The 14,685-nt window shown below is 35.3% G+C and overlaps 1 pseudogene; it reads left to right on the top strand.

Annotated features, from left to right (window-relative positions):
* The first annotated feature begins 13,793 nt into the window (after positions 1-13,793).
* Positions 13,794-14,294, top strand: LOC145577755 (putative mitochondrial protein AtMg00310 pseudogene; annotated as a pseudogene).
* The last annotated feature ends 391 nt before the right edge of the window (positions 14,295-14,685 follow it).

Genomic DNA, 14,685 nt, shown 5'->3' with positions numbered 1-14,685 from the left:
TTTTTTTTTTTTTTTTTTTTTTTTTGGTATTTTGGTTTAACAAGTAAATAAAGAAAAGTATGAAAAATTCTGCAGGTTGATGTTATACGAAGGGGTTGTTAAAGTAGAGTTTAAGGAAATTTTGTTTGATTTGATTTGCGTTTTCCATAGACTGTAGAATCATCATGGAAGTGAGGACAAAGCTTTATTTGCTATATGTGCTACCAAACAAGGACGGCTGACATTAATTTTTCTTATTTTTATTTTGTTTAGGTTGTTGTCAATTTATTTTCTAAATAGAAAGGGTATGAACTTAGATCTGTTTTTTTTTAGAGACCTCTTAGAGGTTCCCTTCTAGTGACGGATTTAAAAAACGGAAAAATATTTAGTTGAGTGAAATTGTAGTTGATGGATTTTTTATTGGGATCGAATGATATGGAGAATAAGCTTTATTTTCTTTAGTTTTATGCTTATTATTCATCAGATGCACAGTGTACATTTTGCATACGCTTATATCATCAAATTATTTGTTTTTGTATTAAAATTGAAGAACTCAACCGATAATACTCATTCATAATTTTTTTTGTCCAATAATTTAAGAAGAAAATTATGGGTCCACCTCTTGTAACTCTCATAATTATTGTCACATACTTGGACTCTCAGAGATATGACATAATTGCTTTCATTTATAAGTCCTTGTGAATGATGTGAAGCTTGAGCTGCAAAAAGCTGGATAAAAAAAATCTAGTTTCCTGTTATTAGATCTTTTTCTGAGAATATATCGTCTCCTAGGTTATCCTTAAACTAATTGGTACTTTCCTAGTATAAATAAAGCAAATATTGGTTATGAAGATAAACGCTGCTTAATAAAAAAAATTAATACCAAGCAAAGCTTGGTCTTTTTTACGAAAGGCACTTTGGGGCGGGATTTCCTTACTAACTTATCCCTTTCCCACTTTTATTAAAGTGTCTAATTCGTTAACTTGGGCTGAGAAGACCTATGAAAAGTTTCGGCTTGTAGAGCTCTTCTTCTTACCAACAAAAAAAAAAAAAAAGGAAAATTAACACACGCGATTGATGACCAGTTGATCCAAAAATTGACCTTACTCTAGAACACATTTATATGTAAAACAAAAACAAAAAAATAAAATTTGATACTCCTAGATCTTTATGGGCAAATTAAAAATTAGCCATTTTAAGTTGATTAACTCGAGAATCATTACATTTTAAATAATGAACCGCATTCAAAGCAGGTGATATGAATATATAATTTTGTTTATTTGGTTGTTACATTATATGCATATCACATTTTAATAATGTTGGAAATTGGATAAGATTAAGCACTCATGAGGAGTCTAATTGAAGGAGAGCCTGATTTATTCAATCTTTTAGTTTGTTGTAAACTTGTAATTAATGCTAAAGGCTACTTGTGGGTTTGGGTAAAGCCTTTGCATAAAGTGGAGGAGAAAAGATATTTTACAAAATCTGTATAAGTAGGTTGATTAATGACAGTTTTAGAGCTTTTTACTCTTTTTTTATTTTGTTCTCCTAACACCGAACATCCAAATATTGTAAACCTTAACCGAGCCAAATACTTTTTGTACCAATGCAATTCCTAGTATATTAAAATGTAATGGTGAGAGACTCAGAGTGAGGGATAGATCAAGTGGTTAGAGTTTCTCTCCTAATTTCAGAATATTCTATGATCGATGACGGATGAAGTTAGGGTTGTCAATCCCTGACCTGACTTGAACCCGATCTAAAGTTACTGACATAAACCCGAACCCAACCCGACCCGACCCGAGCAACCCGAAATCGACCCGATTTGACCCAAGTTTCATATTTCGTAATAATATTAAGATTTACATTATTTTTGATAGTTTATAAGAAATCTGACCCGAACCCGACCTGTTAACTCGAACTGCCACCCCTAGTTGAAGTGAACCCCAACATAACTACACTTGTGGCTCTCTATACACCAAAAAAAAAAAAAAAAAAAAAAAAAACTAATGGTCTTTTGGAGGCTCTATGATGGTTGAAATGAATCCCAACATAACTTCTTCATCTCATTCTCATTGACACCATAACTCTGCTAAGCGAGTTATTGTCTTTAGAAAATGAAAAAAAAAACTCGAACTAGTAATCAAAGATCTTGATTCTTCATAACATTACTTTTGATCTTCTCTTAGGCCATCATCGATAATCATTGCTGTAAGATCATAACAAAAGAATTTTGCCTCTTTTGGTTGAAACTGAAACTTGGAGCATGTTTGAAAATGTTTAGAGATTGTTTCCGTTATATTGTTCTCTTTGATAGAAGAAAAAACCTTATCTTTTTCCAAGTACGCGTATGATATCTTTACTTTTCTTAAACTCAATGACCCCCCTTGCTGAATTCACCTCCACATAATTCGAATTAAAGACAAAGTTAAAATTGTCCCAATATTAGTGAGAGCATCTCCAATGGCAAGCTACAATACTTTGTAGCTTGCTTTTCCACATAAATTTCTAAGCTACAACACTTTTTAACCAACAACTTGTTTCAATGGTAAGCCACACATATTGTAGTTTGCAAAAAAATAAAGTTTTAAAAAAATAATAGATAATTATACACATGTTCCAATATGAATGGAGATTATTTGTCTCATTTTCAATCAAGCATGTAGCTTGGTTGGGCTACAATTGCTAGCATGTTGCTCAATTTTTTATTCTCCAATGGTAAGCATGTAGCTAGGAACTTTATTTAAATTGCAAGCAAGTCCTTATAATTGAACCATTGGAGATGCTCTGAGTACTCCAAAATTTCAAGTATTAGCAACAATTAATTCAACTTCCTTTTCAAATATTAGTTGGGAAAATACCTTGAGGTCGGAATCCTTTAATAATTGACTTTCTTCTTCGACGTTGACCTCTCGTGTGACCTTAAAAAATAACCCCCTTTTTTTTCCCTTCATGTTTTCCCTAAATTCCCTTATTTTGATTTGTGTCATTTGGGAATTAGAAGAGAGAGAATGAGGAATTGAAAGGAAATCGTGGAAAAGAAGAAAAAGGGGGTCATTTTTTAAGGTCACGTGAGAGGTCAATATCGGAGAAAAAAAAGTCAATTATTGCCAGATTCCGACCTCAAGGTCCCCCTAAACAACAAAAAAAACTTTTAAGGTCCTTTTAGACCATTTTAAACATATAAGGTCCTTCCAAACAAAATAGTAAATATATATGTCCCTTTTAAACAAATTTTCCTATTATTTACAACAATGTGATATTCACCAATATTTAGGTAAAACTAGTATAGAACCCATGTATTTGCACGGTTTTAAAAGTTCAAATACTAAATTTTATAAAATTTAAACAATAGTTAATTTAATTCACAATATTGAAAACTTATACAACAATATAGATCACAATAATGTGCAACCATTTATCACAATAATTATTACTCATTGTAATATTTTCAATTTAATGTTTTACAAAAATAAAGACATACTAAAGATATGAATAATAAGGTTTATGGCCTTTATATATTTCAGTTATATTATACCTTTTAATCAGAATGATTTATAGATGCCTATTTACATGTCTCATGTATTACCCATTATGTGTATATTTATTTAATAATAAAACATATTCTCTTTGTTTCATAAGGTTGTCATAGTTTTAAAAAAAATCCAATATACAAACATCCATACTGTACATCACAAATTTTTGTATGCGGCCTACTGTACCATGCGGCAGGGGTTACTCGAGTTACTCGGTCAAGGGTTACTCGAGTTCCCGGGGTTACTTACCCTCAAGTTTCTCGGTCAGGGGTTACTCGAGTTGCCGGGGTTACCTAAGTTACTCGGTTAGGGGTCTACTCGAGTTGCCGGGGTTACTCAACCTACTCGGCCAGAAGTTACTTGAGTTACTCCTGACCGAGTAACCCCTCAAGTAACCCCTGGCCGAGATTCCTCAAGTAACCCCGGGCTGAGTAACCCCTCGAGTAATCTATGACTGAACCTCTTGAGTAACCCTTGACCGAGTAACCCTTCAAATAACCCCTAACTGAGTAACCTCTAACCGAACCCTTAAGTAACCCTGATCGAGCTCCTTAAGTAACCCCTGACTGAACTACCCGAGTAACCCCTAACCGAGTAACTCGAGTATCCCTTGACCGAGTAACTCAATTAACCCATGACCAAGTAACCCTTAACCCAGTAACTTGAGTAACCCTTGACCAAGTAACTCGAGTAACCCATGACCGACTAACTCGAGTAACCCATGACCGTGTAACCCCTCAAGTAATCTTTGACCGAGTGAACCCCTTGAGTAACCCATGTTCGAACCCCTCAAGTAAACCCCTGACCGAGTAACTCGACGAGTAACCCATGCCACACGGTATGGCCTGCTGCACCAACAATTAAATATTGATATTTATATTTTAAATATCATATATCAAGATTTAATTTTAATATTTGGTATCAAAAGTTTAATATGGAGTATCTGATCGATATTAAATCTTTAATATTAGATATCAACAATTTAATGTACTTCATCTAATATAGTAGCTTAGCAGAGTTAAGTATAATATAAGGACCTCACTTTTTCATTTTTTCACCTTTAAGGACCTCCCACTTTTTTTTTCACCTTTAAGGACCTAACATTTACTTTCCGGTGGTGATTAACATCACTTAACTCACCTTGAGTTAAGCTGAGTTAAGCTTTGGTTAGCTGACATAAAACCATAATTACGTAGCTAATGTGTCATGGGGAAGCACACTCATTGTTTTGAATTAAGTTACCCCTATGTTTTATTCATTTTTCATACTGTATTCTAGAAGCTTTGGGTCATAGCTTTTGTTTGTGCTAATTGCAATTGATTTGTTGTTGAAAACTAGAGTGAATAATTATTTGGAATTTAAGGGTGCTGATGCTAATTTGATCTATGATGGTGAGAAGAGGGGTTTTTTCGAGTGTTCAGGGTTCGAGAGCCGCCATTTTTTAGGATAAGAGCTTGAGTTTGATTTAGAAGCAGACATTAATGGAGGTTCAGAAGCATTTGGGAGGGAAAGTGAAGATGTGATTTAGGAGGAGGATTTGGAGACTATTGGCATATTAAATTTCGGTTGAACAAGAACCCTTTGATTCATGAGATTAAATGGTAATTTATCATTTATATTATTGTGATTTTAGATAGGAAATAATATTTGCTTTGTTTTCTTTGCTTGTAATAGAATTAGATTGTTGGTAGAACTTGTGTTGAATCGAATTTGATATACCAAACTCATGTGGGAACTGGGAAGATTAGAACTAATCATTATAGTAGAAAGTGTTGCAATAATTAACGCTTTGAAGGACTTAACATTTGGAAATGAAGGACTTAAGTTTTTAGCCGAATCTCAGGTGAGTTAAAGTTGCCGGAAAATTAACCACAGGTCCTTAAAGGTGAAAAAAAAGTTGGAGGTCCTTAAAGGTGAAAAAATAGAAAAGTGAGGTCCTTGTATTATACTTAACTCTAGCTTAGCATCTTCATCGTTTTCATCAAAATCATATCAACACTCCAAACACTTGAAGTCGGTGTCACACAGTAGTGATACCCACATTTTCCAACCTCCTTATAAGGTCTCCCTATAAAGATCAAACCCCCTATTCACCTTAAAAATCATATCTTAATAACCAAATCATTCTATGTACGTATGTCCTCGCTTGAATATGTAAAATTGAAACCCAATTTGAAAATCAACTCGCAAACTCAGCCGCCGTTAGCCTCAATTTTTCAAATCCACAATCAGTGTTTTCCTACAATTCCTTTTTCAAGTTATAGATTTCAAAAAATTAATCATCCAATTTAGGCTCAAGAATTATCGAATTTCTTTTCAAAGTTACACCTTGTTGCAGCTCCTCGGTTTTTTAGGTGGGTTTTCTTGATTTTATCCTAGGAAACAAAATAAAACCCAAATCCAATTCTTCGAAAATTAGTGCTTGTTCATATTTACTGAACTGAAGTGAACTGATTGAAGCTGAACTGAACTGAACTGAACTGAATTGAACTGAACTAAACTGAACAGAGCTGAAATGAATATTTTATGAGAGAAAAAAATTAAGAGCTGAACTGAACTGATTGGAGCTGAACTAAATTGAACTGAACTGAACTGAGACCCTTATATATCAACGTAATAATATACAACGTGTTATCATCGAATTTATTGCGGAGGTAATAGTAGGAATTTGACTCCTAAATCCTAATGGTTGAAAATGTGTTCTAAATTTCTAAATATTGACTGGTATATTCAATATATAAATACGGAGTAATTTATCAATCATTGTATAAGTAAAAAACGAACTATGTTTATTTCTTACAATATTTTATACTTGTAGTCGAACTATAATTATGTAGTCATAATCTAATAATTATTCATAATTATATTTATTCCAATTAGGGCTTAAATATTATTTTATAACTATAATTATGACTATATATTGTATTCGGACAATAACTATGTAGTCATAATCTAATAAATATAGTTATAAAATAAATATAGTAAAGAACGAACTATAATTATGACTACAAGCTGGGTTATATTAGAGGAATTGATTTTGTAAGTATATATTTTATAAAATAGGCTAATAATTATTTTTACATATTTTTTATATGAATATATGAACAATTTATTTTTCCTTGTAGGAATATATATTTTTTGTTATATGAATATATTATATTAGATTATTTTGTGAAGTTATTTTGTAAATATAATGAATATATTACACTATATTTTGCCTTGCAAGATTTTTTTTAGTTATATGAATATACATATTTATAGTATATTGCGATATCACAATTTTTAAGCATAGAGTGACACATGTCAAGATGTAGCTTGCATGAGTGCCCTCTGTTTTAGTATAATTATAGATTTGTTTGTGAGTGGTAAATTAAGGGGGGAAAAAGTTGTATGTGATGGGAGAAAGATTAAAAGAAATGGCAATTAAAAAGAGAAATAAAACATTTGTTGCAAAGAATTTGTGGTATCCTAAATGTTGCAAATAAATTGAAACAGAGGTAGGAATTTTTTTCAACCCATTTCATCTAAAAAAAATGTTTTCAACCCATTCACAAACCAAACAAAGAAAATGGGAAAAAAAAAATGTAAAGATCATTTTTCTTGAAATCATCTTACATCAAACTAAGCGAGGTCTAAACATCAAAGCTACACATTTTAAGATTTGTTGCTATAATGCTAATAATAGGACTCCGTATGTATACATAACTATGTACTCCGAAAACAAAAAGTTCCCTCTAGGTTTTCCTTGGGAAGGTTTTTTCTAGTCGCTTGGGGCTAGGGTTTCCTATTTTTCATGTTTCTTCTTGATTTCAATCGAGTTTCTTGTGGTTTTCAGTGTTTTACGCTTGTATTTCTTGATTTTGGAACTCAATTATGGGGGATAGCAACAAAGTTCTTACGGTGGTGGAAAAGGATGTGGCCGAAGGTAGTAATTCGGAGATTCTAGAGAAGGATGACTCGAATGACGCAATTGAATGGGATGACTCTGGAGAACTTGATGAGGATGCTGGGGTTGAACTCGCCCTAGCGGGGAAGGTTTGGACGAGTAGGAACATTAATACCACTGCTTTCATTGCAACAATCAAAGCAGTTTGACAAACTAAGCAAGGTCTTGACATTACAAACATTAGCAAGAATCTATTCTTGTTTCAGTTTTATCATTGGCGTGAAAAAAATAAAGTGCTCGAGGATCTACCGTGGCACTTTGATAGACATGCGCTGATTCTTGGTGAAACGCTTGATTCAGTGAAGCCCTCGGATATTCAACTTGTTCATCTGCCAATGTGGGTTAGGGTATATAATCTCCCTCTCAAAGGAAGATTGAATACTGCTAATGTCGAAAAAATAGGCAATAAATTGGGGGTGTTTGTGAAATTGGACAGTGAAGCAAGGGTAGGCATTGATAAGTCTATCCGTCTTCGTGTGTTGGTGGATGTGAGACGACCTCTTGCAAAACATGTGAAGCTGAAACTGAGGGGAGGAATTGAAGAGTACTTTGAGGTAAAATATGAGAAACCCCCTTTATTTTGTTATTTTTTTGGTCATATGTGACATGGAATAAAGAACTGTAATGAGCATAAAGATTGTAATAATCTTATGATTCCTTTTGGGGATTGGATGAAGCGTCTTCATGAAAATATAAGCCAGGGTTTAGAGTGGAGGAGGAGGGGTCAGTAGGGAATACTAGTGCGAGAGCTTTCTTTGTTACAAAACCGAAAAAAATAGACACTAAACCGATTGATGTCACGCAAGTGCATGAGATAGCTAATAAAATTAGTGAGGTAGGACTGGATATTGGGAAGTCTACAGACAAACAAAATAATAGAGAGGGGAGTGGTGGAATTATGGAGAGTGTGTTGCACGAAAATAATGCTGGAAAGGAGATGTTTGTTTTTTCTAGTGGGGAAGTTGCTTTATCTAATCCTGTTCAGGTTGTCAGTGATGTGAATGTGGGAAAAGGAGAGGGAAAGGAGGGAAAGGGATGGAGGAGAAGGCTGAGAGATGCTGACCATAGCATGGAAAGTAGTATGGTGCTCTCAGGAGAAAAAAGAAAAGGGAGTGAGATGGAAATTAATAAGGGTGTTTTGATGGATGATGGTGATGAGAGGGGAGGTAATAAAAAAAGGATGTTGTCTTTATCTGTGGAAAAAGTGGTGAATCCCACTACTTGGGCTCTCGATGATAAATGAGTTACATCCTTTCGTGGAACTGTAGGGGTTTGGGGAGCACCACTGCAGTTAATGCATTAAAATGCATTGTTTTTCTTGAGTGTCCCCAAGTAGTTTTTTTTTCGGAAACGAGATTGAAGGCTTTTGAGATGGAAAAAATTAAAAAAAAAAAAATAAAGTTTGCTTTGTGTCTTATAGTGGAGTGTGAAGGTGAAGGGAGGTGGAGAAGGGGAGGTTTGGCGCTTCTTTGGAACAGCAGCATTGACATTAGTGTCAACTCTTACTCGTCAAACCATATTGATGTAGGGGTGAAGACATCGGATCAAGAAGAGTGGAGATTTATGGGTATTTATAGGTATCCTGAAGATGAGAACAAATACAAAATCGGACTACTTTTGGAGAGTCTCAAGGACTCAAATGGTAAACCGTGGCTTTGTGGGGGTGACCTTAATCTAATGCTTAAATCAAATGAAAATATTGGAGGGCGTGTTTTTGTTTGGAGGAGGCGGATTTTCTTCATAATGCTGTTAATTTCTGCCAGCTTGAGGACCTTGGTTTTATTGGACATAAGTACACATGGACAAATAATCAAGTAAGGGAGAAAAATATTCAAGAGAGGCTAGATAGATTTCTTGCAAATCGAGCATGGAGAGAAGCTTTTTTGGGGTCTTTTGTCACTCACCTTTCTAAGAGGAGGTCCGATCATTTACCCATCCTTTTGTGCATTAAGGATGCTGTGCCAAAATAGAAGGAAAATAAAAAAAAGAGATCGTATCGATTTGAAGAAATGTGGCTCCCTGATGAGAATTGTGCTGAGATAGTTTTGAATGCTTGGGAGCGTGGAGGTGATCTTTGTTTGAAAATAGCCTTTACTTCTTCGAATCTGAGTGCTTGGAGTAGAGAGAAATTTAGGGACTTTGTGAAGGAGCTAAATGCTTGTAAGGCTCAAATGAAACACTTAATGGGTGAGTATCAAACGGAGGAGGTAATTGCCCAAATGAGAGCATTGGATGATCGGATGGATATGCTAGAGAGGAGGGAGGAGATTTATTAGAAGCAACGGAGTAGGCAAGAGTGGCTAAAGCATGATGACAAAAACACTTCTTTCTTTCATCATAAGGCCAAGCAAAGAGAGACGAGGCATAATATTTCCCTCATTATAAATGTTGCTAGAAAATTGTATGCCGAAGAGGAGCAAATTGTAGAAACTTTTGTGAATTATTTCGAGGATCTTTTTACGGGAAATAGTAACATCGAACCGGAGCCTATGTTGGAGAAAGTTGAACCTATTATTGATGATAGAAAATTCTCAAACTTGGCAGCCCCATTCAATGTCGAGGAGGTCCGAATTGCTCTTTTTCAAATGCATCCTACTAAAGCCCCAGGCCCAGATGGTATGCCTGCAATTTTCTTTCAAAAATTTTGGGACATAGTTGGGGTTGATGTTGTTGATAAAGTGCTTGATATTTTAAATAATGGTGGGGATGTAGGTCCGATTAATCAGACTCATATTGTTTTAATTCCGAAAAAAAAAGATGTGAGTCTCCTGTTGATTATGGACCTATTAGCTTGTGCAATGTCTTGTATAAAATTGTCACAAAAGTGCTAGCAAACAGGTTGAAATTGGTGCTCCCGTATATCATTCATGAGTCGCAGAGTGGCTTGTTCCGGGTCGTCTGATTACGGATAATATTTTGGTGGCTTATGAGTGTTTCCACTATCTCAGAAAGAAAAAGACAGGGAAGAAGGGGTACCTTGGGCTTAAGCTTGATATGAGTAAAGCTTATGACAGAGTAGAGTGGGCTTTTCTTGAAAGGATGATGCTGAAACTAGGAATGCCGGAGACTTTTGTGAGATTGATTATGAATTGTGTTAGTACTGCTTCTTTTGATGTTCTTGTCAATGGTCAACCTTCGAGAAAGTTTAAGCCTAGCAGTGGCCTGAGACAAGGAGATCCTATTTCCCCGTTCCTGTTTATTTTATGTGCAGAGGGCTTATCAGCTTTGATTCATGATGCTGAGTGTAGACACCCAAATGTGTCTCCCCAAAACCAAACCTAGTGATGAATACCTTTCACGTCACTTGATTATCGAACGAAGTGAATGTGTGAAAAGTCTAGTGATGCGGTTGTTTTTATTAAAATATCTCTCTTTCTGTTTTTGAAAATATTTCTTTTTATACTCTATTTATGAAAATAGCCAGCCTAATTTAGTTTGGTCCATGATAAGGGTCCAATAATAGTGTAGTTGGATCGAGCTCGAAAAGAGCTTTCCAACGATATATTATAAGCCCAATTCCGATGAATAATGAGGAAGTTATAGCCTAAATACTAAATTGGGCTCGAAATGAATTTTATATACGGCCCGATGATCTAGAGGAGGGCCTATTAATTATTATTCCTAAAGTTGTTAGGATTGATTTTAAACTTATAGAATATCTAGAAGGTTCTTTTAAATTCTAATGGAATTAGGATTGATAATTATTATTTTAAAGAGTTTATTTGGAATAAAATAAGTGTTTTATGATAAACCCGATTTTAATTTGGTAAACGCGGAATTTGTTGCTTAATCATATTAAGAAGAGGATTCCGCGTGCAAAGCGCGTCTTATTTTTGACTCAGCGCAAGACGACAAGACTACAAAGACGTGTGCTCGACGGTGCAAGATACGCGTTTCTTAACTCTTTAACGCTAGTTTGCAGGTATCGGCGTTGCAAGAATGATTTGGGATCGCAGAACGTTCTGAATCATTCTTCGTCCCTATCGCTACTTTGACTTTTGTTTTCGAAACATAAGTTTCTCCAAACTCAGTCAAAGTGGGGGCTACTATAGACACCCAAATGTGTCTCCCCAAAACCAAACCCAGTGATGAATACCTTTCGCGTCGAATCATAATCGAATGAAGTGAAAGTGTGGAAATTCTAATGTTGTGGTTAGTTTTTATTAAAAAATCTTTCTTTCTGTTTTCAAAAACCTGCTCTATTTTATGAAAATAGCCAATCTAGTTTATTTTGGTCCATGACAAGGGTCCGATAATGATGTATTTGGATTGAGCTCGAAAAGAGATTTCCAACGATATATTATAAGCCCAATTACGATGAATAATGAGGAAGTTATGGCCAAAATACTAAACTGGGCCCGGTTTGGTTCTTATATGCGGCCCAATGATCTAGAGGAGGGCCTATTATGAATTATCATTCCTAATGCAATTAGGATTGATTATAGTCTTCTAGAATCTTCTAGAAGGTTCTTTTGAATCCTAAAGGGATTAGGATTGATAATTATGTTTTATGAGTTTTATTTGGAATAAAAGAAGTGTCTTAAATGAAATTACGATTTTACCCTTCGTACGGATTTTACGACTTGATTTTATCGAAAAATAGATTCCGCGTTGAAAACGCGTGGAAAACCTTCTGCATCGCCAAACGACAGTTTCGTCGCCTGGCGACGAAGCCTGTCGCTTGGCGACGAGCTCTGTCGCTGGTGACAGAAGAGTGTTTTATTCCTTTTTGAACTCTGATTCTTTTCTATCGATTCTGGACTATTTTCTTATAAATAGGGTCCCTGGACCTCCGTTTTCAAATCATCAACTCTCAACAACAATCATCTCTCTTTAAAAGCTAGAAGCTTTCCTTCTCTCTCTATTCTTTTTCTAAACCTTCCCTCAAACACAATTCCTCATACATTAGTTTTAGACACACCTAGCCAAGTTCGAAGTTGCTTTCGCCCTAGACGTGAAAGGTTTGATATTTCTGAGGGTTTGGTCCCAAATCTCTATTTCAATTATTTAATTTAATTGTTTGATTTTAATACTTTTCCTTGAAGTTACTAACGTGTGTATTTTGTTATTAGAAAGAGGTACGAGGCATCCAAGTAAGTAATGTAATTGTTTCATTATTCTTTTGACATAGAAATCATGCTTAGATTTTTATTTTGATTCCTAGTATCATGTTAGGATGTTTTGTTGCTCCCTAGTATCATGTTTAGGGTTAATTAATTTCTAATATCACGTATGTTTCTATGATGCTTCCTATTTTTTTTCCTAATATCATGTTAGTATCATGTTAGAGCTAAAGCTTTGATCTTTATTGCTTAGTGACATGCTAGGATTTGTTATTAATCTTGTTAGTATCATGCCTAGGATCTTGCTATTATTATGCTTTAGCGTTATTATGATTATGGTGATTGTTATGATTATCGTTATCATTATTATTGCTTGATATATATTATTGTTGTTATTTCTTGATCACGCCTTTTATGAATGTTTAAAGGGAATTTGTACTTGTAATCACGCTTAATAAGATAATTAATAATCTTGTTTAGGATAATATGATTATAATTCAAGTGATCGCCAATAATAGTTTTATTTGTGCATTAAATTCAACCAACATAGATAAATAGGTTTAGGGTTAACCTATTGATTGCATGTTAGTCAGAAAGCGCACATGAATACAAGCAGAATAAAGTAGAGGCCTATTTTTAGGGCAGGTTCAATTTCTTTTAGGTTGGATTTGTACCTTCATCCCCGAACTTCTAGTCATGGTTCCAGACCTATTACAGTTAACGATCTCCTGGATCGTTAAGGGGTGTAACCTTCACCTTGTGAACGGTTTACAAGTTCCTAAAACTTGTTGGCGACTCTTTTGCTCTAGCTTCCTTCCCTTTGGACGCCACCATGCTTAAGTGTATGATCACAGTGGGGTTCAAGTGTGGGATGGCTTGAAATATTCCCTACAGCTACGGAGGAGGAAGTTGAGAATATGCTTGGGATCCTTTCTACTTATGAAGTGGCTTCGGGTCAGAATCTGAATATGGATAAATCAGAGGTGTCTTTTAGCCAAAACATTGATCAAGAATGGAAAAACATGCTTCAGATGAATTTATCATTTAAGGCTGTCGAAGGACATGACAAATATCTTGGTTTACCGACTTATATTGGTAGCTCCAAGAAACAGGTTTTCTAGAATATTCAGGATCGGATTTGGAAGAAACTGAGGGGGTGGAAGGAGAAATACTTGTCTCAAGCAGGGAAGGAGGTCTTGATTAAATTAATTGCTCAAGCAATTCCGACCTATGCTATGTAATGTTTTGCGATCCCGGATATCATTCTAAATGTGGTTGAAAAATTGTGTCGTCAATTTTTTTGGGGGTCAAAAAGGGGAAGAGAGGAAAATTTGTTGGGTTTCCTGGGATAAATTGTATAATTCAAAAAATCAAGGGGGTCTTGGTTTCCGTAATATGAAATCTTTCAATAGAGCTCTCTTTGCAAAGCAAACTTGGCGTACTCTCTTAAATGAAGACTCTCTCATGGCAAAGGTCCTTAAAGGCAAATACTTTCCGCACTCAACCTTTTTAGAAGCAAAAATCAGTCCGAATGCAAGCTTCACGTGGAGGTCGATTCTAGGAGCTTGGGATGTTCTTTTGAAAGGGGCGAGGAAAAACATTGGGGACGGGTCTTCTATCAATATTTGGAGGGATTCTTGGGTTCCAAATCTGCCAAGCTTTACAATTGGGACAAGTCAAGGTGATAATGCTGCAGGGATAAATTATGTGCGCCAACTTTGGAGTAACAGAAGCTGGGACGTGGACATGTTGAACACTATTTTTTCTTAAGATGAGGTGAGCAAAATTCAGAATATTCATATCCCTATGTTTGACAGTAAGGAATCGTGGTCTTGGAATTTTACAAAGGATGGACATTACTCGGTGAGGAGTGCTTATAATATGTTAATTGATGAGCAAACCCGAAATGTCGTGTCTTCATCTATGGGTGGCTGCTCTTTTGACTAGAAGTCTATTTGGCGTGCTGAGCTTCCTCAAAAAATCAAGTTGTTCGCTTGGCGTGCAATTAGAGATGTTGTTGCTGCTCGGAGTAATTTAGCTTGACGAGGTATGCAGACTGATCTAATGTGTCCTATGTGTGGTGAGGTGAATGAGTATACCTTGCATTTGTTGGTGAAGTGTGAAGAGGCGAGATTAATTTGGTACATATCACCCTTGAGAT

The sequence above is a fragment of the Chenopodium album genome, chromosome 14 (assembly GCF_948465745.1).
Source record: "Chenopodium album chromosome 14, dcCheAlbu1.1, whole genome shotgun sequence".
In the NCBI taxonomy this organism is placed as follows: Eukaryota; Viridiplantae; Streptophyta; class Magnoliopsida; order Caryophyllales; family Amaranthaceae; genus Chenopodium; species Chenopodium album.
This window is presented reverse-complemented; position numbering and strand designations above follow the sequence as displayed.